The sequence below is a fragment of the Rhipicephalus microplus genome, chromosome 3 (assembly GCF_043290135.1).
Source record: "Rhipicephalus microplus isolate Deutch F79 chromosome 3, USDA_Rmic, whole genome shotgun sequence".
Classification (NCBI taxonomy): domain Eukaryota; kingdom Metazoa; phylum Arthropoda; class Arachnida; order Ixodida; family Ixodidae; genus Rhipicephalus; species Rhipicephalus microplus.
Window position 1 is genome coordinate 210,278,775 of NC_134702.1, and position 22,385 is coordinate 210,301,159.

General features: G+C 47.4%; 48 non-coding genes across 48 annotated transcripts; all 48 read left to right on the forward strand.

The window, feature by feature from the left end:
* The first annotated feature begins 35 nt into the window (after positions 1-35).
* Positions 36-108, forward strand: TRNAM-CAU (transfer RNA methionine (anticodon CAU)). The gene has a single exon. It is a non-coding gene; the product is annotated as a tRNA-Met (tRNA).
* Positions 109-272: 164 nt separating this feature from the next.
* On the forward strand, positions 273-345 carry TRNAM-CAU (transfer RNA methionine (anticodon CAU)). Its single transcript has one exon. It is a non-coding gene; the product is annotated as a tRNA-Met (tRNA).
* A 164-nt stretch (positions 346-509) lies between these two features.
* On the forward strand, positions 510-582 carry TRNAM-CAU (transfer RNA methionine (anticodon CAU)). The gene has a single exon. It is a non-coding gene; the product is annotated as a tRNA-Met (tRNA).
* Positions 583-746: 164 nt separating this feature from the next.
* TRNAM-CAU (transfer RNA methionine (anticodon CAU)) lies at positions 747-819 on the forward strand. The gene has a single exon. It is a non-coding gene; the product is annotated as a tRNA-Met (tRNA).
* A 401-nt stretch (positions 820-1,220) lies between these two features.
* Positions 1,221-1,293, forward strand: TRNAM-CAU (transfer RNA methionine (anticodon CAU)). Its single transcript has one exon. It is a non-coding gene; the product is annotated as a tRNA-Met (tRNA).
* Positions 1,294-1,457: 164 nt separating this feature from the next.
* On the forward strand, positions 1,458-1,530 carry TRNAM-CAU (transfer RNA methionine (anticodon CAU)). Its single transcript has one exon. It is a non-coding gene; the product is annotated as a tRNA-Met (tRNA).
* A 401-nt stretch (positions 1,531-1,931) lies between these two features.
* TRNAM-CAU (transfer RNA methionine (anticodon CAU)) lies at positions 1,932-2,004 on the forward strand. Its single transcript has one exon. It is a non-coding gene; the product is annotated as a tRNA-Met (tRNA).
* Positions 2,005-2,168: 164 nt separating this feature from the next.
* Positions 2,169-2,241, forward strand: TRNAM-CAU (transfer RNA methionine (anticodon CAU)). The gene has a single exon. It is a non-coding gene; the product is annotated as a tRNA-Met (tRNA).
* A 164-nt stretch (positions 2,242-2,405) lies between these two features.
* On the forward strand, positions 2,406-2,478 carry TRNAM-CAU (transfer RNA methionine (anticodon CAU)). Its single transcript has one exon. It is a non-coding gene; the product is annotated as a tRNA-Met (tRNA).
* A 164-nt stretch (positions 2,479-2,642) lies between these two features.
* On the forward strand, positions 2,643-2,715 carry TRNAM-CAU (transfer RNA methionine (anticodon CAU)). The gene has a single exon. It is a non-coding gene; the product is annotated as a tRNA-Met (tRNA).
* Positions 2,716-2,879: 164 nt separating this feature from the next.
* On the forward strand, positions 2,880-2,952 carry TRNAM-CAU (transfer RNA methionine (anticodon CAU)). Its single transcript has one exon. It is a non-coding gene; the product is annotated as a tRNA-Met (tRNA).
* A 164-nt stretch (positions 2,953-3,116) lies between these two features.
* On the forward strand, positions 3,117-3,189 carry TRNAM-CAU (transfer RNA methionine (anticodon CAU)). Its single transcript has one exon. It is a non-coding gene; the product is annotated as a tRNA-Met (tRNA).
* A 164-nt stretch (positions 3,190-3,353) lies between these two features.
* On the forward strand, positions 3,354-3,426 carry TRNAM-CAU (transfer RNA methionine (anticodon CAU)). Its single transcript has one exon. It is a non-coding gene; the product is annotated as a tRNA-Met (tRNA).
* Positions 3,427-3,826: 400 nt separating this feature from the next.
* TRNAM-CAU (transfer RNA methionine (anticodon CAU)) lies at positions 3,827-3,899 on the forward strand. The gene has a single exon. It is a non-coding gene; the product is annotated as a tRNA-Met (tRNA).
* Positions 3,900-4,063: 164 nt separating this feature from the next.
* On the forward strand, positions 4,064-4,136 carry TRNAM-CAU (transfer RNA methionine (anticodon CAU)). Its single transcript has one exon. It is a non-coding gene; the product is annotated as a tRNA-Met (tRNA).
* A 1,110-nt stretch (positions 4,137-5,246) lies between these two features.
* On the forward strand, positions 5,247-5,319 carry TRNAM-CAU (transfer RNA methionine (anticodon CAU)). Its single transcript has one exon. It is a non-coding gene; the product is annotated as a tRNA-Met (tRNA).
* A 636-nt stretch (positions 5,320-5,955) lies between these two features.
* On the forward strand, positions 5,956-6,028 carry TRNAM-CAU (transfer RNA methionine (anticodon CAU)). The gene has a single exon. It is a non-coding gene; the product is annotated as a tRNA-Met (tRNA).
* Positions 6,029-6,192: 164 nt separating this feature from the next.
* On the forward strand, positions 6,193-6,265 carry TRNAM-CAU (transfer RNA methionine (anticodon CAU)). The gene has a single exon. It is a non-coding gene; the product is annotated as a tRNA-Met (tRNA).
* Positions 6,266-6,429: 164 nt separating this feature from the next.
* TRNAM-CAU (transfer RNA methionine (anticodon CAU)) lies at positions 6,430-6,502 on the forward strand. The gene has a single exon. It is a non-coding gene; the product is annotated as a tRNA-Met (tRNA).
* A 400-nt stretch (positions 6,503-6,902) lies between these two features.
* On the forward strand, positions 6,903-6,975 carry TRNAM-CAU (transfer RNA methionine (anticodon CAU)). The gene has a single exon. It is a non-coding gene; the product is annotated as a tRNA-Met (tRNA).
* A 164-nt stretch (positions 6,976-7,139) lies between these two features.
* On the forward strand, positions 7,140-7,212 carry TRNAI-AAU (transfer RNA isoleucine (anticodon AAU)). Its single transcript has one exon. It is a non-coding gene; the product is annotated as a tRNA-Ile (tRNA).
* Positions 7,213-7,849: 637 nt separating this feature from the next.
* TRNAM-CAU (transfer RNA methionine (anticodon CAU)) lies at positions 7,850-7,922 on the forward strand. Its single transcript has one exon. It is a non-coding gene; the product is annotated as a tRNA-Met (tRNA).
* Positions 7,923-8,084: 162 nt separating this feature from the next.
* TRNAM-CAU (transfer RNA methionine (anticodon CAU)) lies at positions 8,085-8,157 on the forward strand. The gene has a single exon. It is a non-coding gene; the product is annotated as a tRNA-Met (tRNA).
* A 400-nt stretch (positions 8,158-8,557) lies between these two features.
* TRNAM-CAU (transfer RNA methionine (anticodon CAU)) lies at positions 8,558-8,630 on the forward strand. The gene has a single exon. It is a non-coding gene; the product is annotated as a tRNA-Met (tRNA).
* A 164-nt stretch (positions 8,631-8,794) lies between these two features.
* TRNAM-CAU (transfer RNA methionine (anticodon CAU)) lies at positions 8,795-8,867 on the forward strand. The gene has a single exon. It is a non-coding gene; the product is annotated as a tRNA-Met (tRNA).
* Positions 8,868-9,031: 164 nt separating this feature from the next.
* On the forward strand, positions 9,032-9,104 carry TRNAM-CAU (transfer RNA methionine (anticodon CAU)). Its single transcript has one exon. It is a non-coding gene; the product is annotated as a tRNA-Met (tRNA).
* A 638-nt stretch (positions 9,105-9,742) lies between these two features.
* Positions 9,743-9,815, forward strand: TRNAM-CAU (transfer RNA methionine (anticodon CAU)). Its single transcript has one exon. It is a non-coding gene; the product is annotated as a tRNA-Met (tRNA).
* A 164-nt stretch (positions 9,816-9,979) lies between these two features.
* On the forward strand, positions 9,980-10,052 carry TRNAM-CAU (transfer RNA methionine (anticodon CAU)). The gene has a single exon. It is a non-coding gene; the product is annotated as a tRNA-Met (tRNA).
* Positions 10,053-10,213: 161 nt separating this feature from the next.
* Positions 10,214-10,286, forward strand: TRNAM-CAU (transfer RNA methionine (anticodon CAU)). The gene has a single exon. It is a non-coding gene; the product is annotated as a tRNA-Met (tRNA).
* A 164-nt stretch (positions 10,287-10,450) lies between these two features.
* TRNAM-CAU (transfer RNA methionine (anticodon CAU)) lies at positions 10,451-10,523 on the forward strand. The gene has a single exon. It is a non-coding gene; the product is annotated as a tRNA-Met (tRNA).
* A 1,344-nt stretch (positions 10,524-11,867) lies between these two features.
* Positions 11,868-11,940, forward strand: TRNAM-CAU (transfer RNA methionine (anticodon CAU)). Its single transcript has one exon. It is a non-coding gene; the product is annotated as a tRNA-Met (tRNA).
* An 873-nt stretch (positions 11,941-12,813) lies between these two features.
* TRNAM-CAU (transfer RNA methionine (anticodon CAU)) lies at positions 12,814-12,886 on the forward strand. Its single transcript has one exon. It is a non-coding gene; the product is annotated as a tRNA-Met (tRNA).
* Positions 12,887-13,286: 400 nt separating this feature from the next.
* TRNAM-CAU (transfer RNA methionine (anticodon CAU)) lies at positions 13,287-13,359 on the forward strand. Its single transcript has one exon. It is a non-coding gene; the product is annotated as a tRNA-Met (tRNA).
* Positions 13,360-13,523: 164 nt separating this feature from the next.
* Positions 13,524-13,596, forward strand: TRNAI-AAU (transfer RNA isoleucine (anticodon AAU)). The gene has a single exon. It is a non-coding gene; the product is annotated as a tRNA-Ile (tRNA).
* A 637-nt stretch (positions 13,597-14,233) lies between these two features.
* TRNAM-CAU (transfer RNA methionine (anticodon CAU)) lies at positions 14,234-14,306 on the forward strand. Its single transcript has one exon. It is a non-coding gene; the product is annotated as a tRNA-Met (tRNA).
* Positions 14,307-14,469: 163 nt separating this feature from the next.
* TRNAM-CAU (transfer RNA methionine (anticodon CAU)) lies at positions 14,470-14,542 on the forward strand. The gene has a single exon. It is a non-coding gene; the product is annotated as a tRNA-Met (tRNA).
* Positions 14,543-14,942: 400 nt separating this feature from the next.
* TRNAM-CAU (transfer RNA methionine (anticodon CAU)) lies at positions 14,943-15,015 on the forward strand. Its single transcript has one exon. It is a non-coding gene; the product is annotated as a tRNA-Met (tRNA).
* A 164-nt stretch (positions 15,016-15,179) lies between these two features.
* Positions 15,180-15,252, forward strand: TRNAM-CAU (transfer RNA methionine (anticodon CAU)). The gene has a single exon. It is a non-coding gene; the product is annotated as a tRNA-Met (tRNA).
* Positions 15,253-15,416: 164 nt separating this feature from the next.
* On the forward strand, positions 15,417-15,489 carry TRNAM-CAU (transfer RNA methionine (anticodon CAU)). The gene has a single exon. It is a non-coding gene; the product is annotated as a tRNA-Met (tRNA).
* Positions 15,490-17,546: 2,057 nt separating this feature from the next.
* On the forward strand, positions 17,547-17,619 carry TRNAM-CAU (transfer RNA methionine (anticodon CAU)). Its single transcript has one exon. It is a non-coding gene; the product is annotated as a tRNA-Met (tRNA).
* Positions 17,620-18,017: 398 nt separating this feature from the next.
* On the forward strand, positions 18,018-18,090 carry TRNAM-CAU (transfer RNA methionine (anticodon CAU)). The gene has a single exon. It is a non-coding gene; the product is annotated as a tRNA-Met (tRNA).
* Positions 18,091-18,254: 164 nt separating this feature from the next.
* On the forward strand, positions 18,255-18,327 carry TRNAM-CAU (transfer RNA methionine (anticodon CAU)). Its single transcript has one exon. It is a non-coding gene; the product is annotated as a tRNA-Met (tRNA).
* Positions 18,328-19,203: 876 nt separating this feature from the next.
* Positions 19,204-19,276, forward strand: TRNAM-CAU (transfer RNA methionine (anticodon CAU)). Its single transcript has one exon. It is a non-coding gene; the product is annotated as a tRNA-Met (tRNA).
* Positions 19,277-19,440: 164 nt separating this feature from the next.
* On the forward strand, positions 19,441-19,513 carry TRNAM-CAU (transfer RNA methionine (anticodon CAU)). Its single transcript has one exon. It is a non-coding gene; the product is annotated as a tRNA-Met (tRNA).
* Positions 19,514-19,913: 400 nt separating this feature from the next.
* On the forward strand, positions 19,914-19,986 carry TRNAM-CAU (transfer RNA methionine (anticodon CAU)). Its single transcript has one exon. It is a non-coding gene; the product is annotated as a tRNA-Met (tRNA).
* An 875-nt stretch (positions 19,987-20,861) lies between these two features.
* Positions 20,862-20,934, forward strand: TRNAI-AAU (transfer RNA isoleucine (anticodon AAU)). The gene has a single exon. It is a non-coding gene; the product is annotated as a tRNA-Ile (tRNA).
* Positions 20,935-21,570: 636 nt separating this feature from the next.
* Positions 21,571-21,643, forward strand: TRNAM-CAU (transfer RNA methionine (anticodon CAU)). Its single transcript has one exon. It is a non-coding gene; the product is annotated as a tRNA-Met (tRNA).
* Positions 21,644-22,280: 637 nt separating this feature from the next.
* On the forward strand, positions 22,281-22,353 carry TRNAM-CAU (transfer RNA methionine (anticodon CAU)). The gene has a single exon. It is a non-coding gene; the product is annotated as a tRNA-Met (tRNA).
* Positions 22,354-22,385: the final 32 nt, after the last annotated feature.

Here is a 22,385-nt window from a genome sequence, read left to right on the forward strand (position 1 = left end):
TTGATACTGGTTGTGTTTCCCAATGACACCTGTCCGCCTCGGTAGCGCAGTAGGCAGCGCGTCAGTCTCATAATTTGAAGGTCGTGAGTTCAATCCTCACCCGGGGCAAAGGCGGTGCCGATTTTTTGTTTGCTTATGAGAGTTTATTTAGTTCGTGAGAGGTGCGCTGTCTGGAGCAGTAATGAATGACTGCTGCTGAGTTTTCTTACTTTTTCAATTTTCAACTTGTGGGAACTATTGATACTGGTTGTGTTTCCCAGTGACCCCTGTCCGCCTCGGTAGCGCAGTAGGCAGCGCGTCAGTCTCATAATTTGAAGGTCGTGAGTTCAATCCTCACCCGGGGCAAAGGCGGTACAGATTTTGTGTTTGCTTATGAGAGTTTAATTAGGTCGTGAGGGGTGCGCTGTCTGGAGCAGTAATGAATGACTGCTGCTGAGTTTTCTTACTTTTTCAATTTTTAACTTGTGGGAACTATTGATACCGGTTGCGTTTCCCAGTGACCCCTGTCCGCCTCGGTAGCGCAGTAGGCAGCGCGTCAGTCTCATAATTTGAAGGTCGTGAGTTCAATCCTCACCCGGGGCAAAGGCGGTACAGATTTTGTGTTTGCTTATGAGAGTTTAATTAGGTCGTGAGGGGTGCGCTGTCTGGAGCAGTAATGAATGACTGCTGCTGAGTTTTCTTACTTTTTCAATTTTTAACTTGTGGGAACTATTGATACTGGTTGTGTTTCCCAATGACACCTGTCCGCCTCGGTAGCGCAGTAGGCAGCGCGTCAGTCTCATAATTTGAAGGTCGTGAGTTCAATCCTCACCCGGGGCAAAGGCGGTGCCGATTTTTTGTTTGCTTATGAGAGTTTATTTAGTTCGTGAGAGGTGCGCTGTCTGGAGCAGTAATGAATGACTGCTGCTGAGTTTTCTTACTTTTTCAATTTTTAACTTGTGGGAACTATTGATACTGGTTGTGTTTCCCAGTGACCCCTGTCCGCCTCTGTAGCGCAGTAGGCAGCGCGTCAGTCTCATAATTTGAAGGTCGTGAGTTCAATCCTCACCCGGGGCAAAGGCGGTACAGATTTTGTGTTTGCTTATGAGAGTTTAATTAGGTCGTGAGGGGTGCGCTGTCTGGAGCAGTAATGAATGACTGCTGCTGAGTTTTCTTACTTTTTCAATTTTTAACTTGTGGGAACTATTGATACCGGTTGCGTTTCCCAGTGACCCCTGTCCGCCTCGGTAGCGCAGTAGGCAGCGCGTCAGTCTCATAATTTGAAGGTCGTGAGTTCAATCCTCACCCGGGGCAAAGGCGGTGCCGATTTTTTGTTTGCTTATGAGAGTTTATTTAGTTCGTGAGAGGTGCGCTGTCTGGAGCAGTATTGAATGACTGTTGCTGAGTTTTCCTACTTTTTCAACCTTTAACTTGGGGGAACTATTGATACTGGTTGTGTTTCCCAGTGACCCCTGTCCGCCTCGGTAGCGCAGTAGGCAGCGCGTCAGTCTCATAATTTGAAGGTCGTGAGTTCAATCCTCACCCGGGGCAAAGGCGGTGCCATTTTTTTGTTTGCTTATGAGAGTTTATTTAGTTCGTGAGAGGTGCGCTGTCTGGAGCAGTATTGAATGACTGTTGCTGAGTTTTCCTACTTTTTCGACCTTTAACTTGCGGGAACTATTGATACTGGTTGTGTTTCCCAGTGACCCCTGTCCGCCTCTGTAGCGCAGTAGGCAGCGCGTCAGTCTCATAATTTGAAGGTCGTGAGTTCAATCCTCACCCGGGGCAAAGGCGGTACAGATTTTGTGTTTGCTTATGAGAGTTTAATTAGGTCGTGAGGGGTGCGCTGTCTGGAGCAGTAATGAATGACTGCTGCTGAGTTTTCTTACTTTTTCAATTTTTAACTTGTGGGAACTATTGATACTGGTTGTGTTTCCCAATGACACCTGTCCGCCTCGGTAGCGCAGTAGGCAGCGCGTCAGTCTCATAATTTGAAGGTCGTGAGTTCAATCCTCACCCGGGGCAAAGGCGGTGCCGATTTTTTGTTTGCTTATGAGAGTTTATTTAGTTCGTGAGAGGTGCGCTGTCTGGAGCAGTAATGAATGACTGCTGCTGAGTTTTCTTACTTTTTCAATTTTTAACTTGTGGGAACTATTGATACCGGTTGCGTTTCCCAGTGACCCCTGTCCGCCTCGGTAGCGCAGTAGGCAGCGCGTCAGTCTCATAATTTGAAGGTCGTGAGTTCAATCCTCACCCGGGGCAAAGGCGGTACAGATTTTGTGTTTGCTTATGAGAGTTTAATTAGGTCGTGAGGGGTGCGCTGTCTGGAGCAGTAATGAATGACTGCTGCTGAGTTTTCTTACTTTTTCAATTTTTAACTTGTGGGAACTATTGATACCGGTTGCGTTTCCCAGTGACCCCTGTCCGCCTCGGTAGCGCAGTAGGCAGCGCGTCAGTCTCATAATTTGAAGGTCGTGAGTTCAATCCTCACCCGGGGCAAAGGCGGTGCCGATTTTTTGTTTGCTTATGAGAGTTTATTTAGTTCGTGAGAGGTGCGCTGTCTGGAGCAGTATTGAATGACTGTTGCTGAGTTTTCCTACTTTTTCAATTTTTAACTTGTGGGAACTATTGATACTGGTTGTGTTTCCCAATGACACCTGTCCGCCTCGGTAGCGCAGTAGGCAGCGCGTCAGTCTCATAATTTGAAGGTCGTGAGTTCAATCCTCACCCGGGGCAAAGGCGGTGCCGATTTTTTGTTTGCTTATGAGAGTTTATTTAGTTCGTGAGAGGTGCGCTGTCTGGAGCAGTAATGAATGACTGCTGCTGAGTTTTCTTACTTTTTCAATTTTTAACTTGTGGGAACTATTGATACTGGTTGTGTTTCCCAGTGACCCCTGTCCGCCTCGGTAGCGCAGTAGGCAGCGCGTCAGTCTCATAATTTGAAGGTCGTGAGTTCAATCCTCACCCGGGGCAAAGGCGGTACAGATTTTGTGTTTGCTTATGAGAGTTTAATTAGGTCGTGAGGGGTGCGCTGTCTGGAGCAGTAATGAATGACTGCTGCTGAGTTTTCTTACTTTTTCAATTTTTAACTTGTGGGAACTATTGATACCGGTTGCGTTTCCCAGTGACCCCTGTCCGCCTCGGTAGCGCAGTAGGCAGCGCGTCAGTCTCATAATTTGAAGGTCGTGAGTTCAATCCTCACCCGGGGCAAAGGCGGTGCCGATTTTTTGTTTGCTTATGAGAGTTTATTTAGTTCGTGAGAGGTGCGCTGTCTGGAGCAGTATTGAATGACTGTTGCTGAGTTTTCCTACTTTTTCAACCTTTAACTTGGGGGAACTATTGATACTGGTTGTGTTTCCCAGTGACCCCTGTCCGCCTCGGTAGCGCAGTAGGCAGCGCGTCAGTCTCATAATTTGAAGGTCGTGAGTTCAATCCTCACCCGGGGCAAAGGCGGTGCCAATTTTTTGTTTGCTTATGAGAGTTTATTTAGTTCGTGAGAGGTGCGCTGTCTGGAGCAGTATTGAATGACTGTTGCTGAGTTTTCCTACTTTTTCGACCTTTAACTTGCGGGAACTATTGATACCGGTTGTGTTTCCCAGTGTCACCTGTCCGCCTCGGTAGTGCAGTAGGCAGCGTGTCAGTCTCATAATCTGAAGGTCGTGAGTTCAATCCTCACCCGGGGGAAAGGTGGTGCAGATATTTGTTTGCTTATAAGAGTTTAATTAGGTCGTGAGGGGTGCACTGTCTGGAGCAGTAATGAATGACTGTTGCTGAGTTTTCTTACTTTTTCAATTTTTAACTTGTGGGAACTATTGATACTGGTTGTGTTTCCCAATGACACCTGTCCGCCTCGGTAGCGCAGTAGGCAGCGCGTCAGGCTCATAATCTGAAGGTCGTGAGTTCAATCCTCACCCGGGCCAAAGGCGGTGCCGTTTTTTTGTTTGCTTATGAGAGTTTAATTAGGTCTTGAGGGGTGCGCTGTCTGGAGCAGTAATAAATGACTGTTGCTGAGTTTTCTTACTTTTTCGACCTTTAACTTGAGGGAACTATTGATACCGGTTGTGTTTCCCAGTGACACCTGTCCGCCTCGGTAGCGCAGTAGGCAGCGCGTCAGTCTCATAATCTGAAGGTCGTGAGTGCAATCCTCACCCGGGGCAAAGGCGGTGTAGTTGTTTTGTTTGCTTATGAGAGTTTATATAGGTCGTAAAGGATGCACTGTCTGGAGCAGTAGTGAATGACTGTTGCCGAGTTTTCTTACTTTTTCGACCTTTAACTTGAGGGAACTATTGATACCGGTTGTGTTTCCCAGTGACACCTGTCCGCCTCGGTAGCGCAGTAGGCAGCGCGTCAGTCTCATAATTTGAAGGTCGTGAGTTCAATTCTCACCCGGGCCAAAGCGGTGCAGTTTTTTGTTTGCTTATGAGAATTTAATTAGGTCGTGAGGGGTGCGCTGTCTGGAGCAGTAATAAATTATTTTTGCTCGGTTTTCTTACTGTTTCAATTTTTAACTTGTGGAAACTATTGATACCGGTTGTGTTTCCCAGTGACCCCTGTCCGCCTCGGTAGCGCAGTAGGCAGCGCGTCAGTCTCATAATCTGAAGGTCGTGAGTTCAATCCCAACCGGGGTAAAGGCGGTGCAGTTTTGTTGTTTGCTTATGATAGTTTAATTAGGTCGTGAGGGGTGCGCTGTTTGGAGCAGTAATGATTGACTGTTGCTGAGTTTTCCTAATTTTTTCGACCTTTAATTTGTGGAAACGAATGATACCGGTTGCGTTTCGCAGTGACCCCTGTCAGCCTCAGTAGCGCAGTAGGCAGCGCGTCAGTCTCATAATCTGAAGGTCGTGAGTTTCATCCTCACCCGGGGCAAAGGCGGTGTAGTTGTTTTGTTTGCTTATGAGAGTTTAATTAGGTCGTGAAGGGTGCGCTGTCTGGAGCAGTAATGAATGACTGTTGCTGAGTTTTTTTATTTTTTTGACCTTTAACTTGTGGGAACTATTGATACCGGTTGTGTTTCCCAGTGACACTAGTCCTCCTCGGTAGCGCAGTAGGCGGCGCTTCAGTCTCATAATCTGAAGGTCGTGAGTTCAATCAACACCCGGGGCAAAGGCGGTGAAGATTTTTTGTTTGCCTATGAGAGTTTAATTAGGTCGTGAGGGGTGCGCTGTCTGGAACAGTAATGAATGACTGTTGCTGAATTTTCTTATTTTTTCGACCTTTCATTTGTGGAAACGAATGATACCAGTTGCGTTTCCTATTGACCCCTGTCCGCCTCGGTAGCGCAGTAGGCAGCACGTCAGTCTCATAATCTGAAGGTCGTGAGTTCAATCCTCACCCGGGGCAAAGGCGGTGCAGATGTTTTGTTTGCTTATGAGAGTTTAATTAGGTCGTGAGGGGTGCACTGTCTGGAGCAGTAATGAATGACTGTTGCCCAGTTTTCTTATTTTTTCGACCTTTAACTTGAGGGAACTATTGATACCGGTTGTGTTTCCCAGTGACACCTGTCCGCCTCGGTAGCGCAGTAGGCAGCGCGTCCGTCTCATAATCTGAAGGTCGTGAGTTCGATCCTCACCCGGAAGAAAGGTGGCGCAGATATTTGTTTGCTTATAAGAGTTTAATTAGGTCTTGAGGGGTGCGCTGTCTGGAGCAGTAATGAATGACTGTTGCTGAGTTTTCTTACTTTTTCGACCTTTAACTTGAGGGAACTATTGATACCGGTTGTGTTTCCCAGTGACACCTGTCCGCCTCGGTAGCGCAGTAGGCAGCGCGTCAGTCTCATAATCTGAAGATCGTGAGTTCAATTCTCACCCAGGCCAAAGGCGGTGCAGTTTTTTGTTTGCTTATGAGAGTTTATTTAGGTCGTGAGGAGTGCGCTGTCAGGAGCAGTAATGAATGACAGTTGCTCAGTTTTCTTATTTTTTCAACCTTTAATTTGTGGGAACTAATGATACCGGTTGCGTTTCCCAGTGACCCCAGTCTGCCTCGGTAGCGCAGTAGGCAGCGCGTCAGTCTCATAATCTGAAGGTCGTGAGTTCAATCCCCACCCGGGGTAAAGGCGGTGCAGTTTTGTTGTTTGCTTATGAGAGTTTAATTAGGTCGTGAGGGGTGCGCTGTCTGGAGCAGTAATGATTGACTGTTGCTGAGTTTTCTTACTTTTTCAACCTTTAACTTGTGGGAACTATTGATACCGGTTGTGTTTCCCAGTCACACCTGTCCGCCTCGGTAGTGCAGTAGGCAGCGCGTCAGTCTCATAATCTGAAGGTCGTGAGTTCAATCCTCACCCGGGGCAAAGGCGGTGCAGATTTTTTGTTTGCTCATGAGAGTTTAATTAGGTCGGGAGGGGTGCACTGTCTGGAGCAGTAATGAATGACTGTTGCCCAGTTTTCTTATTTTTTCGACCTTTAAGTTGCGGAAACGAATAATACCGGTTGCGTTTCGCAGTGACTCCTGTCAGCCTCGGTAGCGCAGTAGGCAGCGCGTCAGTCTCATAATCTGAAGGTCGTGAGTTCCATCCTCACCCGGGGCAAAGGCGGTGTAGTTGTTTTGTTTGGTTATGAGAGTTTAATTAGGTCGTGAAGGGTGCGCTGTCTGGAGCAGTAATGAATGACTGTTGCTGAGTTTTTTTATTTTTTCGACCTTTAACTTGTGGGAACTATTGATAGCGGTTGTGTTTCCGAGTGACACCAGTCCGCCTCGGTAGCGCAGTAGGCGGCGCTTTAGTCTCATAATCTGAAGATCGTGAGTTCAATCCACACCCGGGCAAAGGCGGTGAAGATTTTTTGTTTGCCTATGAGAGTTTAATTAGGTTGTGAGGGGTGCGCTGTCCTGAGCAGTAATGAATGACTGTTGCGGAGTTTTCTTACTTTTTCGACCTTTAACATGTGGGAACTATTGATACCGGTTGTGTTTCCCTGTGACGCCTGTTCGCCTCGGTAGCGCAGTAGGCAGCGCGTCAGTCTCATAATCTGAAGGTCGTGAGTTCAATCCTCACCCGGGGCAAAGGTGGTGCAGATGTTTTGCTTGCTTATGAGAGTGTAATTAGGTCGTGAGGGGTGCACTGTCTGGAGCAGTAATGAATGACTGTTGCTGAGTTTTCTTACTTTTTCGACCTTTAACTTGTGGGAACTATTGATACCGGTTGTGTTTCCCAGTGACACCTGTCCGCCTCGATAGTGCAGTAGGCAGCGCGTAAGTCTAATAATCTGAAGGTCGTGAGTTCAATCCTCACCCGGGGCAAAGGTGGTGCGGATGTTTTGTTTGCTTATGAGTGTTTAATTAGGTCGTGAGGGGTGCGCTGTCTGAAGCAGTAATGAATGACTGTTGCTGAATTTTCTTACATTTTCGACCTTTAACTTGTGGGAACTATTGATACCTGTTGTGTTTTCCAGTGACACCTGTCCGCCTCGGTAGCGCAGTAGGCAGCGCGTCAGGCTCATGATCTGAAGGTCGAGAGTTCAATCCTCACCCGGGCCAAAGGCGGTGCAGTTTTTTGTTTGCTTATGAGAGTTTAATTAGGTCTTGAGGGGTGCGCTGTCTGGAGCAGTAATGAATGACTGTTGCTTAGTTTTCTTACTTTTTCGACCTTTAACTTGAGGGAACAATTGATACCGGTTGTGTTTCCCAGTGAAGCCTGTCCGCCTCGGTAGCGCAGAAGGCAGCGCGTCAGTCTCATAATCTGAAGGTCGTGAGTTTCATCCTCACCCGGGGCAAAGGCGGTGTAGTTGTTTTGTTTGCTTATGAGAGTTTAATTAGGTCGTGAGGAGTGCGCTGTCAGGAGCAGTAATGAATGACAGTTGCTCGGTTTTCTTATTTTTTCAACCTTTAATTTGTGGGAACTAATGATACCGGTTGCGTTTCCCAGTGACCCCAGTCTGCCTCGGTAGCGCAGTAGGCAGCGCGTCAGTCTCATATTCTGAAGGTCGTGAGTTCAATCCTCACCCGGGGCAAAGGCGGTGAAGCTTTTTTTTGTTTATGAGAGTTTAATTAGGTCGTGAAGGATGCGCTGTCTGGAGCAGTAGTGAATGACTGTTGCCGAGTTTTCTTACTTTTTCGACCTTTAACTTGAGGGAACTATTGATACCGGTTGTGTTTCCCAGTGACACCTGTCCGCCTCGGTAGCGCAGTAGGCAGCGCGTCAGTCTCATAATCTGAAGGTCGTGAGTTCAATTCTCACCCGGGCCAAAGGCGGTGCAGTTTTTTGTTTGCTTATGAGAGTTTAATTAGGTCGTGAGGAGTGCGCTGTCAGGAGCAGTAATGAACGACAGTTGCTCGGTTTTCTTAATCTCTCAATTTTTAACTTGTGGGAACTATTGATACCGGTTGTGTTTCCCAGAGACACCTGTCAGCCTCGGAAGCGCAGTAGGCAGCGCGTCAGTCTCATAATCTGAAGGTCGTGAGTTCAATACACACCCAGGGTAAAGGCGGTACACATTTTTTGTTTGCTTATGAGAGTTTAATTAGGTCGTGAGGGGTGCGCTGTCTGGAGCAGTAATAAATGACTGTTGCTCGGTTTTCTTACTGTTTCAATTTTTAACTTGTGGAAACGAATGATACCAGTTGCGTTTCGCAGTGACCCCTGTCAGCCTCGGTAGCGCAGTAGGCAGCGCGTCAGTCTCATAATCTGAAGGTCGTGAGTTCAATCCCCACCCGGGGTAAAGGCGGTGCAGTTTTGTTGTTTGCTTATGAGAGTTGAATTAGGTCGTGAGGGGCGCGCTGTCTGGAGCAGTAATGATTGACTGTTGCTGAGTTTTCTTACTTTTTCGACCTTTAACTCGTGGGAACTATTGATACCGGTTGTGTTTCCCAGTCACACCTGTCCGCTTCGGTAGTGCAGTAGGCAGCGCGTCAGTCTCATAATCTGAAGGTCGTGAGTTCAATCCTCACCCGGGGCAAAGGCGGTGCAGATTTTTTGTTTGCTCATGAGAGTTTAATTAGGTCGGGAGGGGTGCACTGTCTGGAGCAGTAATGAATGACTGTTGCCCAGTTTTCTTATTTTTTCGACCTTTAATTTGTGGAAACGAATGATACCAGTTGCGTTTCGCAGTGACCCCTGTCAGCCTCGGTAGCGCAGTAGGCAGCGCGTCAGTCTCATAATCTGAAGGTCGTGAGTTCCATCCTCACCCGGGGCAAAGGCGGTGTAGTTGTTTTGTTTGCTTATGAGAGTTTAATTAGGTCGTGAAGGGTGCGCTGTCTGGAGCAGTAATGAATGACTGTTGCTGAGTTTTTTTATTTTTTTGACCTTTAACTTGTGGGAACTATTGATACCGGTTGTGTTTCCCAGTGACACCAGTCTGCCTCGGTAGCGCAGTAGGCGGCGCTTCGGTCTCATAATCTGAAGGTCGTGAGTTCAATCAACACCCGGGGCAAAGGCGGTGAAGATTTTTTGTTTGCCTAAGAGAGTTTAATTAGGTCGTGAGGGGTGCGCTGTCTGGAGCAGTAATAAATTATTTTTGCTCGGTTTTCTTACTGTTTCAATTTTTAACTTGTGGAAACTATTGATACCGGTTGTGTTTCCCAGTGACCCCTGTCCGCCTCGGTAGCGCAGTAGGCAGCGCGTCAGTCTCATAATCTGAAGGTCGTGAGTTCAATCCCAACCGGGGTAAAGGCGGTGCAGTTTTGTTGTTTGCTTATGATAGTTTAATTAGGTCGTGAGGGGTGCGCTGTTTGGAGCAGTAATGATTGACTGTTGCTGAGTTTTCCTAATTTTTTCGACCTTTAATTTGTGGAAACGAATGATACCGGTTGCGTTTCGCAGTGACCCCTGTCAGCCTCAGTAGCGCAGTAGGCAGCGCGTCAGTCTCATAATCTGAAGGTCGTGAGTTCAATCCTCACCCGGGGCAAAGGCGGTGAAGTTTTTTTGTTTGTTTATGAGAGTTTATATAGGTCGTCAAGGATGCGCTGTCTGGAGCAGTAGTGAATGACTGTTGCCGAGTTTTCTTACTTTTTCGACCTTTAACTTGAGGCAACTATTGATACCGGTTGTGTTTCCCAGTGACACCTGTCCGCCTCGGTAGCGCAGTAGGCAGCGCGTCAGTCTCATAATCTGAAGGTCGTGAGTTCAATTCTCACCCGGGCCAAAGCGGTGCAGTTTTTTGTTTGCTTATGAGAATTTATTAGGTCGTGAGGGGTGCGCTGTCTGGAGCAGTAATAAATGATTTTTGCTCGGTTTTCTTACTGTTTCAATTTTTAAATTGTGGAAAATATTGATACCGGTTGTGTTTCCCAGTGACCCCTGTCCGCCTCAGTAGCGCAGTAGGCAGCGCGTCAGTCTCATGATCTGAAGGTCGTGAGTTCAATCCTCACCCGGGGCAAAGGCGGTGAAGTTTTTTTGTTTGTTTATGAGAGTTTATATAGGTCGTCAAGGATGCGCTGTCTGGAGCAGTAGTGAATGACTGTTGCCGAGTTTTCTTACTTTTTCGACCTTTAACTTGAGGCAACTATTGATACCGGTTGTGTTTCCCAGTGACACCTGTCCGCCTCGGTAGCGCAGTAGGCAGCGCGTCAGTCTCATAATCTGAAGGTCGTGAGTTCAATTCTCACCCGGGCCAAAGCGGTGCAGTTTTTTGTTTGCTTATGAGAATTTATTAGGTCGTGAGGGGTGCGCTGTCTGGAGCAGTAATAAATGATTTTTGCTCGGTTTTCTTACTGTTTCAATTTTTAAATTGTGGAAAATATTGATACCGGTTGTGTTTCCCAGTGACCCCTGTCCGCCTCAGTAGCGCAGTAGGCAGCGCGTCAGTCTCATAATCTGAAGGTCGTGAGTTTCATCCTCACCCGGGGCAAAGGCGGTGTAGTTGTTTTGTTTGCTTATGAGAGTTTAATTAGGTCGTGAAGGGTGCGCTGTCTGGAGCAGTAATGAATGACTGTTGCTGAGTTTTTTTATTTTTTTGACCTTTAACTTGTGGGAACTATTGATACCGGTTGTGTTTCCCAGTGACACTAGTCCTCCTCGGTAGCGCAGTAGGCGGCGCTTCAGTCTCATAATCTGAAGGTCGTGAGTTCAATCAACACCCGGGGCAAAGGCGGTGAAGATTTTTTGTTTGCCTATGAGAGTTTAATTAGGTTGTGAGGGGTGCGCTGTCCTGAGCAGTAATGAATGACTGTTGCGGAGTTTTCTTACTTTTTCGACCTTTAACATGTGGGAACTAGTGATACCGGTTCTGTTTCCCAGTGACCCCTGTCCGCCTCGGTAGCGATTAGGCAGCGCGTCAGTCTCATAATCTGAAGGTCGTGAGTTCAATCCTCACCCGGGGTAAAGGCGGTGCAGATTTTTTGTTTGCTTATGAGAGTTTATTTAGATCGTGAGAGGTGCGCTGTCTGGAGCAGTAATGAATGACTGTTGCTGAGTTTTCCTACTTTTTCAACCCTTCACTTGGGGGAACTATTGATACCGGTTGTGTTTCCCAGTGACACCTGTCCGCCTCGGAAGCGCAGTAGGCAGCGCGTCAGTCTCATAATCTGAAGGTCGTGAGTTCAATCCACACCCAGGGTAAAGGCGGTAGAGATTTTGTGTTTGCTTATGAGAGTGTAATTAGGTCGTGAGGGGTGCGCTGTCTGGAGCAGTAATGAATGACTGCTGCTGAGTTTTCTTACTTTTTCGACCTTTAACTTGCGGAAACTATTGATACCGGTTGTGTTTCCCAGTGTCACCTGTCCACCTCGGTAGTGCAGTAGGCAGCGCGTCAGCTCATAATCTGAAGGTCGTGAGTTCAATCCTAAGGCGGGCCAATGTCGATGCAGTTTTTTTGTTTGCTTATGAGAGTATAATTAGGTCGTGAGGGGTGCGCTGTCTGGAACAGTAATGAATGACTGTTGCTGAATTTTCTTATTTTTTCGACCTTTCATTTGTGGAAACGAATGATACCAGTTGCGTTTCCTAGTGACCCCTGTCCGCCTCGGTAGCGCAGTAGGCAGCACGTCAGTCTCATAATCTGAAGGTCGTGAGTTCAATCCTCACCCGGGGCAAAGGCGGTGCAGATGTTTTGTTTGCTTATGAGAGTTTAATTAGGTCGTGAGGGGTGCACTGTCTGGAGCAGTAATGAATGACTGTTGCCCAGTTTTCTTATTTTTTCGACCTTTAACTTGAGGGAACTATTGATACCGGTTGTGTTTCCCAGTGACACCTGTCCGCCTCGGTAGCGCAGTAGGCAGCGCGTCCGTCTCATAATCTGAAGGTCGTGAGTTCGATCCTCACCCGGAAGAAAGGTGGCGCAGATATTTGTTTGCTTATAAGAGTTTAATTAGGTCTTGAGGGGTGCGCTGTCTGGAGCAGTAATGAATGACTGTTGCTGAGTTTTCTTACTTTTTCGACCTTTAACTTGAGGGAACTATTGATACCGGTTGTGTTTCCCAGTGACACCTGTCCGCCTCGGTAGCGCAGTAGGCAGCGCGTCAGTCTCATAATCTGAAGATCGTGAGTTCAATTCTCACCCAGGCCAAAGGCGGTGCAGTTTTTTGTTTGCTTATGAGAGTTTATTTAGGTCGTGAGGAGTGCGCTGTCAGGAGCAGTAATGAATGACAGTTGCTCAGTTTTCTTATTTTTTCAACCTTTAATTTGTGGGAACTAATGATACCGGTTGCGTTTCCCAGTGACCCCAGTCTGCCTCGGTAGCGCAGTAGGCAGCGCGTCAGTCTCATAATCTGAAGGTCGTGAGTTCAATCCCCACCCGTGGTAAAGGCGGTGCAGTTTTGTTGTTTGCTTATGAGAGTTTAATTAGGTCGTGAGGGGTGCGCTGTCTGGAGCAGTAATGATTGACTGTTGCTGAGTTTTCTTACTTTTTCAACCTTTAACTTGTGGGAACTATTGATACCGGTTGTGTTTCCCAGTCACACCTGTCCGCCTCGGTAGTGCAGTAGGCAGCGCGTCAGTCTCATAATCTGAAGGTCGTGAGTTCAATCCTCACCCGGGGCAAAGGCGGTGCAGATTTTTTGTTTGGTTATGAGAGTTTAATTAGGTCGTGAAGGGTGCGCTGTCTGGAGCAGTAATGAATGACTGTTGCTGAGTTTTTTTATTTTTTCGACCTTTAACTTGTGGGAACTATTGATAGCGGTTGTGTTTCCGAGTGACACCAGTCCGCCTCGGTAGCGCAGTAGGCGGCGCTTTAGTCTCATAATCTGAAGATCGTGAGTTCAATCCACACCCGGGCAAAGGCGGTGAAGATTTTTTGTTTGCCTATGAGAGTTTAATTAGGTTGTGAGGGGTGCGCTGTCCTGAGCAGTAATGAATGACTGTTGCGGAGTTTTCTTACTTTTTCGACCTTTAACATGTGGGAACTATTGATACCGGTTGTGTTTCCCTGTGACGCCTGTTCGCCTCGGTAGCGCAGTAGGCAGCGCGTCAGTCTCATAATCTGAAGGTCGTGAGTTCAATCCTCACCCGGGGCAAAGGTGGTGCAGATGTTTTGCTTGCTTATGAGAGTGTAATTAGGTCGTGAGGGGTGCACTGTCTGGAGCAGTAATGAATGACTGTTGCTGAGTTTTCTTACTTTTTCGACCTTTAACTTGTGGGAACTATTGATACCGGTTGTGTTTCCCAGTGACACCTGTCCGCCTCGATAGTGCAGTAGGCAGCGCGTAAGTCTAATAATCTGAAGGTCGTGAGTTCAATCCTCACCCGGGGCAAAGGTGGTGCGGATGTTTTGTTTGCTTATGAGTGTTTAATTAGGTCGTGAGGGGTGCGCTGTCTGAAGCAGTAATGAATGACTGTTGCTGAATTTTCTTACATTTTCGACCTTTAACTTGTGGGAACTATTGATACCTGTTGTGTATTCCAGTGACACCTGTCCGCCTCGGTAGCGCAGTAGGCAGCGCGTCAGGCTCATGATCTGAAGGTCGAGAGTTCAATCCTCACCCGGGCCAAAGGCGGTGCAGTTTTTTGTTTGCTTATGAGAGTTTAATTAGGTCTTGAGGGGTGCGCTGTCTGGAGCAGTAATGAATGACTGTTGCTTAGTTTTCTTACTTTTTCGACCTTTAACTTGAGGGAACAATTGATACCGGTTGTGTTTCCCAGTGAAGCCTGTCCGCCTCGGTAGCGCAGAAGGCAGCGCGTCATTCTCATAATCTGAAGGTCGTGAGTTTCATCCTCACCCGGGGCAAAGGCGGTGTAGTTGTTTTGTTTGCTTATGAGAGTTTAATTAGGTCGTGAGGAGTGCGCTGTCAGGAGCAGTAATGAATGACAGTTGCTCGGTTTTCTTATTTTTTCAACCTTTAATTTGTGGGAACTAATGATACCGGTTGCGTTTCCCAGTGACCCCAGTCTGCCTCGGTAGCGCAGTAGGCAGCGCGTCAGTCTCATATTCTGAAGGTCGTGAGTTCAATCCTCACCCGGGGCAAAGGCGGTGAAGCTTTTTTTTTGTTTATGAGAGTTTAATTAGGTCGTGAAGGATGCGCTGTCTGGAGCAGTAGTGAATGACTGTTGCCGAGTTTTCTTACTTTTTCGACCTTTAACTTGAGGGAACTATTGATACCGGTTGTGTTTCCCAGTGACACCTGTCCGCCTCGGTAGCGCAGTAGGCAGCGCGTCAGTCTCATAATCTGAAGGTCGTGAGTTCAATTCTCACCCGGGCCAAAGGCGGTGCAGTTTTTTGTTTGCTTATGAGAGTTTAATTAGGTCGTGAGGAGTGCGCTGTCAGGAGCAGTAATGAACGACAGTTGCTCGGTTTTCTTAATCTCTCAATTTTTAACTTGTGGGAACTATTGATACCGGTTGTGTTTCCCAGAGACACCTGTCAGCCTCGGAAGCGCAGTAGGCAGCGCGTCAGTCTCATAATCTGAAGGTCGTGAGTTCAATACACACCCAGGGTAAAGGCGGTACACATTTTTTGTTTGCTTATGAGAGTTTAATTAGGTCGTGAGGGGTGCGCTGTCTGGAGCAGTAATAAATGACTGTTGCTCGGTTTTCTTACTGTTTCAATTTTTAACTTGTGGAAACGAATGATACCAGTTGCGTTTCGCAGTGACCCCTGTCAGCCTCGGTAGCGCAGTAGGCAGCGCGTCAGTCTCATAATCTGAAGGTCGTGAGTTCAATCCCCACCCGGGGTAAAGGCGGTGCAGTTTTGTTGTTTGCTTATGAGAGTTGAATTAGGTCGTGAGGGGCGCGCTGTCTGGAGCAGTAATGATTGACTGTTGCTGAGTTTTCTTACTTTTTCGACCTTTAACTCGTGGGAACTATTGATACCGGTTGTGTTTCCCAGTCACACCTGTCCGCTTCGGTAGTGCAGTAGGCAGCGCGTCAGTCTCATAATCTGAAGGTCGTGAGTTCAATCCTCACCCGGGGCAAAGGCGGTGCAGATTTTTTGTTTGCTCATGAGAGTTTAATTAGGTCGGGAGGGGTGCACTGTCTGGAGCAGTAATGAATGACTGTTGCCCAGTTTTCTTATTTTTTCGACCTTTAATTTGTGGAAACGAATGATACCAGTTGCGTTTCGCAGTGACCCCTGTCAGCCTCGGTAGCGCAGTAGGCAGCGCGTCAGTCTCATAATCTGAAGGTCGTGAGTTCCATCCTCACCCGGGGCAAAGGCGGTGTAGTTGTTTTGTTTGCTTATGAGAGTTTAATTAGGTCGTGAAGGGTGCGCTGTCTGGAGCAGTAATGAATGACTGTTGCTGAGTTTTTTTATTTTTTTGACCTTTAACTTGTGGGAACTATTGATACCGGTTGTGTTTCCCAGTGACACCAGTCTGCCTCGGTAGCGCAGTAGGCGGCGCTTCGGTCTCATAATCTGAAGGTCGTGAGTTCAATCAACACCCGGGGCAAAGGCGGTGAAGATTTTTTGTTTGCCTAAGAGAGTTTAATTAGGTTGTGAGGGGTGCGCTGTCCTGAGCAGTAATGAATGACTGTTGCGGAGTTTTTTTACTTTTTCGACCTTTAACATGTGGGAACTAGTGATACCGGTTCTGTTTCCCAGTGACCCCTGTCCGCCTCGGTAGCGCAGTAGGCAGCGCGTCAGTCTCATAATCTGAAGGTCGTGAGTTCAATCCTCCCCAGGGGCAAAGGTGGTGCAGATGTTTTGTTTGCTTATGAGAGTTTAATTAGGTCGTGAGGGGTGCACTGTCTGGAGCAGTAATGAATGACTGTTGCTGAGTTTTCTTACTTTTTCGACCTTTACCTTTTCGGAACTATTGATACCGGTTGTGTTTCCCAGTGACACCTGTCCGCCTCGGTAGCGCAGTAGGCAGCGCGTAAGTCGCTAATCTGAAGGTCGTGAGTTCAATCCTCACCCGGGGCAAAGGTGGTGCGGATGTTTTGTTTGCTTATGAGAGTTTAATTAGGTCGTGAAGGGTGCGCTGTGTGGAGCAGTAATGAATGACTGTTGCTGAGTTTTCTTACTTTTTCGACCTTTAACTTGTGGGAACTAATGATACCGGTTGCGTTTCCCAGTGACCCCTGTCTGCCTCGGTAGCGATTAAGCAGCGCGTCAGTCTCATAATCTGAAGGTCGTGAGTTCAATCCTCACCCTGGACAAAGGCGGTGCAGATTTTTTGTTTGCTTATGAGAGTTTATTTAGGTCGTGAGAGGTGCGCTGTCTGGAGCAGTAATGAATGACTGTTGCTGAGTTTTCCTACTTTTCCGACCTTTAACTTGGGGGAACTATTGATACCGGTTGTGTTTCCCAGTAACACCTGTCCGCCTCGGAAGCGCAGTAGGCAGCGCGTCAGTCTCATAATCTGAAGGTCGTGAGTTCAATCCACACCCAGGGTAAAGGCGGTACAGATTTTGTGTTTGCTTATGAGAGTTTAATTTGGTCGTGAGGGGTGCGCTGTCTGGAGCAGTAATGAATGACTGTTGCTCGGTTTTCTTACTGTTTCAATTTTTAACTTGTGGGAACTATTGATACCGGTTGTGTTTCCCAGTGACCCCTGTCCGCCTAGGTAGCGCAGTAGGCAGTGCGTCAGTCTCATAATCTGAAGGTCGTGAGTTCAATCCTCACCCGGGGCAAAGGCGCTGAAGTTTTTTGTTTGCTTATGAGAGTTTAATTAGGTCGTGAGAGGTGCGCTGTCTGGAGCAGTAATGAGTGACTGTTGCTGAGTTTTCCTACTTTTCCGACCTTTAACTTGGGGGAACTATTGATACCGGTTGTGTTTCCCAGTGACACCTGTCCGCCTCGGAAGCGCAGTAGGCAGCGCGTCAGTCTCATAATCTGAAGATCGTGAGTTCAATCCACACCCAGGGTAAAGGCGGTACAGATTTTGTGTTTGCTTATGAGAGTTTAATTTGGTCGTGAGGGGTGCGCTGTCTGGAGCAGTAATGAATGACTGTTGCTCGGTTTTCTTACTGTTTCAATTTTTAACTTGTGGGAACTATTGATACCGGTTGTGTTTCCCAGTGTCACCTGTCCGCCTCGGTAGTGCAGTAGGCAGCGCGTCAGTCTCATAATCTGAAGGTCGTGAGTTCAATCCTAAGGCGGGCCAATGTCGATGCAGTTTTTTTGTTTGCTTATGAGAGTTTAATCAGGTCGTGAGGGGTGCGCTGTCTGGAACAGTAATGAATGACTGTTGCTGAATTTTCTTATTTTTTCGACCTTTAATTTGTGGAAACGAATGATACCGGTTGCGTTTCGCAGTGACCCCTGTCAGCCTCGGTAGCGCAGTAGGCAGCGCGTCAGTCTCATAATCTGAAGGTCGTGAGTTCCATCCTCACCCGGGGCAAAGGCGGTGTAGTTGTTTTGTTTGCTTATGAGAGTTTGATTAGGTCGTGAGGGGTGCACTGTCTGGAGCAGTAATGAATGACTGTTGCCCAGTTTTCTTAGTTTTTCGACCTTTATATGTGGAAACGAATGATACCGGTTGCGTTTCCCAGTGACCCCTGTCCGCCTCGGTAGCGCAGTAGGCAGCGCGTCAGTCTCATAATCTGAAGGTCATGAGTTCGATCCTCACCCGGGGGAAAGGTGGTGCAGATATTTGTTTGCTTATAAGAGTTTTATTAGGTCGTGAGGGGTGCGCTGTCTGGAGCAGTAATGAATGACGGTTGCTGAGTTTTCTTACTTTTTCGACCTTTACTTGAGGGAACTATTGATACCGGTTGCGTTTCCTAGTGACCCCTGTCCGCCTCGGTAGTGCAGTAGGCAGCACGTCAGTCTCATATTCTGAAGGTCGTGAGTTCAATCCTCACCCGGGGCAAAGGCGGTGCAGATGTTTTGTTTGCTTATGAGAGTTTAATTAGGTCGTGAGGGGTGCACTGTCTGGAGCAGTAATGAATGACTGTTGCTCGGTTTTCTTACTGTTTCAATTTTTAACTTGTGGGAACTATTGATACCAGTTGTGTTTCCCAGTGACCCCTGTCCGCCTCGGTAGCGCAGTAGGCAGCGCGTCAGTCTCATAATCTGAAGGTCGTGAGTTCAATCCTCACCCGGGGCAAATGTGCTGAAGTTTTTTGTTTGCTTATGAGAGTTTAATTAGGTCGTGAGGGGTGCGCTGTCTGGAGCAGTAATGAATGACTGCTGCTGAGTTTTCCTACTTTTTCGACCTTTAACTTGTGGGAATTATTGATACCGGTTGTGTTTCCCAGTGTCTCCTGTCCGCCTCGGTAGTGCAGTAGGCAGCGCATCAGTCTCATAATCTGAAGGTCGTGAGTTCAATCCTAAGGCGGGCCAATGTCGATGCAGTTTTTTTGTTTGCTTATGAGAGTTTAATTAGGTCGTGAGCGGTGCGCTGTCTGGAACAGTAATGAATGACTGTTGCTGAATTTTCTTATTTTTTCGACCTTTATTTTGTGGAAACGAATGATACCGGTTGCGTTTCGCAGTGACCCCTGTCAGCCTCTGTAGCGCAGTAGGCAGCGCGTCAGTCTCATAATCTGAAGGTTGTGAGTTCCATCCTCAACCGGGGCAAAGGCGGTGTAGTCGTTTTGTTTGATTATGAGAGTTTAATTAGGTCGTGAAGGGTGCACTGTCTGGAGCAGTAATGAATGACTGTTGCTGAGTTTTTTTTATTTTTTCGTCCTTTAACTTGTGGGAACTATTGATACCGGTTGTGTTTCCCAGTGACACCAGTCCGCCTATGTAGCGCAGTAGGTGGCGCTTCAGTCTCATAATCTGAAGGTCGTGAGTTCAATCCTAAGGCGGGCCAATATCGATGCAGTTTTTTTTGTTTGCTTATGAGAGTTTAATTAGGTCGTGAGGGGTGCGCTGTCTGGAACAGTAATGAATGACTGTTGCTGAATTTTCTTATTTTTTCGACCTTTCATTTGTCGAAACGAATGATACCGGTTGCGTTTCCTAGTGACCCCAGTCTGCCTCGGTAGCGCAGTAGGCAGCGCGTCAGTCTCATATTCTGAAGGTCGTGAGTTCAATCCTCACCCGGGGCAAAGGCGGTGAAGTTTTTTTGTTTGTTTATGAGAGTTTAATTAGGTCGTGAAGGATGCGCTGTCTGGAGCAGTAGTGAATGACTGTTGCCGAGTTTTCTTACTTTTTCGACCTTTAACTTGAGGGAACTATTGATACCGGTTGTGTTTCCCAGTGACACCTGTCCGCCCCGGTAGCGCAGTAGGCAGCGCGTCAGTCTCATAATCTGAAGGTCGTGAGTTCAATTCTCACCCGGGCCAAAGGCGGTGCAGTTTTTTGTTTGCTTATGAGAGTTTAATTAGGTCGTGAGGAGTGCGCTGTCAGGAGCAGTAATGAACGACAGTTGCTCGGTTTTCTTAATTTTTCAATTTTTAACTTGTGGGAACTATTGATACCGGTTGTGTTTCCCAGAGACACCTGTCCTCCTCGGAAGCGCAGTAGGCAGCGCGTCAGTCTCATAATCTGAAGGTCGTGAGTTCAATACACACCCAGGGTAAAGGCGGTACACATTTTTTGTTTGCTTATGAGAGTTTAATTAGGTCGTGAGGGGTGCGCTGTCTGGAGCAGTAATAAATGACTGTTGCTCGGTTTTCTTACTGTTTCAATTTTTAACTTGTGGAAACGAATGATACCAGTTGCGTTTCGCTGTGACCCCTGTCAGCCTCGGTAGCGCAGTAGGCAGCGCGTCAGTCTCATAATCTGAAGGTCGTGAGTTCAATCCTCACCCGGGGCAAAGGCGGTGCAGATTTTTTGTTTGCTCATGAGAGTTTAATTAGGTCGTGAAGGGTGCGCTGTCTGGAGCAGTAATGAATGACTGTTGCTGAGTTTTTTTATTTTTTTGACCTTTAACTTGTGGGAACTATTGATACCGGTTGTGTTTCCCAGTGACAACAGTCCGCCTCGGTAGCGCAGTAGGCGGCGCTTCGGTCTCATAATCTGAAGGTCGTGAGTTCAATCCTCACCCGGGGCAAAGGCGGTGCAGATTTTTTGTTTGCTCATGAGAGTTTAATTAGGTCGTGAAGGGTGCGCTGTCTGGAGCAGTAATGAATGACTGTTGCTGAGTTTTTTTATTTTTTTGACCTTTAACTTGTGGGAACTATTGATACCGGTTGTGTTTCCCAGTGACACCAGTCCGCCTCGGTAGCGCAGTAGGCGGCGCTTCGGTCTCATAATCTGAAGGTCGTGAGTTCAATCAACACCCGGGGCAAAGGCGGTGAAGATTTTTTGTTTGCCTAAGAGAGTTTAATTAGGTTGTGAGGGGTGCGATGTCCTGAGCAGTAATGAATGACTGTTGCGGAGTATTCTTACTTTTTCGACCTTTAACATGTGGGAACTAGTGATACCGGTTCTGTTTCCCAGTGACCCCTGTCCGCCTCGGTAGCGCAGTAGGCAGCGCGTCAGTCTCATAATCTGAAGGTCGTGAGTTCAATCCTCCCCAGGGGCAAAGGTGGTGCAGATGTTTTGTTTGCTTATGAGAGTTTAATTAGGTCGTGAGGGGTGCACTGTCTGGAGCAGTAATGAATGACTGTTGCTGAGTTTTCTTACTTTTTCGACCTTTAACTTGTGGGAACTATTGATACCGGTTGTGTTTCCCAGTGACACCTGTCCGCCTCGGTAGCGCAGTAGGCAGCGCGTAAGTCGAATAATCTGAAGGTCGTGAGTTCAATCCTCACCCGGGGCAAAGGTGGTGCGGATGTTTTGTTTGCTTATGAGAGTTTAATTAGGTCGTGAAGGGTGCGCTGTGTGGAGCAGTAATGAATGACTGTTGCTGAGTTTTCTTACTTTTTCGACCTTTAACTTGTGGGAACTAATGATACCGGTTGCGTTTCCCAGTGACCCCTGTCTGCCTCGGTAGCGATTAAGCAGCGCGTCAGTCTCATAATCTGAAGGTCGTGAGTTCAATCCTCACCAGGGCAAAGGCGGTGCAGGTTTTTTGTTTGCTTATGAGGGTTTATTTAGGTCGTGAGAGGTGCGCTGTCTGGAGCAGTAATGAATGACTGTTGCTGAGTTTTCCTACTTTTTCGACCTTTAACTTGGGGGAACTATTGATACCGGTTGTGTTTCCCAGTGACACCTGTCCGCCTCGGAAGCGCAGTAGGCAGCGCGTCAGTCTCATAATCTGAAGGTCGTGAGTTCAATCCACACCCAGGGTAAAGGCGGTACAGATTTTGTGTTTGCTTATGAGAGTTTAATTAGGTCGTGAGGGGTGCGCTGTCTGGAGCAGTAATGAAAGACTGTTGCTCGGTTTTCTTACTGTTTCAATTTTTAACTTGTGGGAACTATTGATACCAGTTGTGTTTCCCAGTGACCCCTGTCCGCCTCGGTAGCGCAGTAGGCAGCGCGTCAGTCTCATAATCTGAAGGTCGTGAGTTCAATCCTCACCCGGGGCAAAGGTGCTGAAGTTTTTTGTTTGCTTATGAGAGTTTAATTAGGTCGTGAGGGGTGCGCTGTCTGGAGCAGTAATGAATGACTGCTGCTGAGTTTTCCTACTTTTTCGACCTTTAACTTGTGGGAACTATTGATACCAGTTGTGTTTCCCAGTGACACCAGTCCGCCTCGGTAGCGCAGTAGGCGGCGCTTCAGTCTCATAATCTGCAGGTCGTGAGTTCAATCCTAAGGCGGGCCAATATCGATGCAGTTTTTTTTTGTTTGCTTATGAGAGTTTAATTAGGTCGTGAGGGGTGCGCTGTCTGGAACAGTAATGAATGACTGTTGCTGAATTTTCTTATTTTTTCGACCTTTCATTTGTCGAAACGAATGATGCCGGTTGCGTTTCCTAGTGACCCCTGTCCGCCTCGGTAGTGCAGAAGGCAGCACGTCAGTCTCATGTTCTGAAGGTCGTGAGTTCAATCCTCACCTGGGGTGAGGCGGTGCAGATGTTTTGTTTGCTTATGAGAGTTTAATTAGGTCGTGAGGGGTGCACTGTCTGGAGCAGTAATGAATGACTGTTGCCCAGTTTTCTTAGTTTTTCGACCTTTATATGTGGAAACGAATGATACCGGTTGCGTTTCCCAGTGACCCCTGTCCGCCTCGGTAGCGCAGTAGGCAGCGCGTCAGTGTCATATTCTGAAGGTCGTGAGTTCAATCCTCACCCGGGGCAAAGGCGGTGAAGTTTTTTTGTTTGTTTATGAG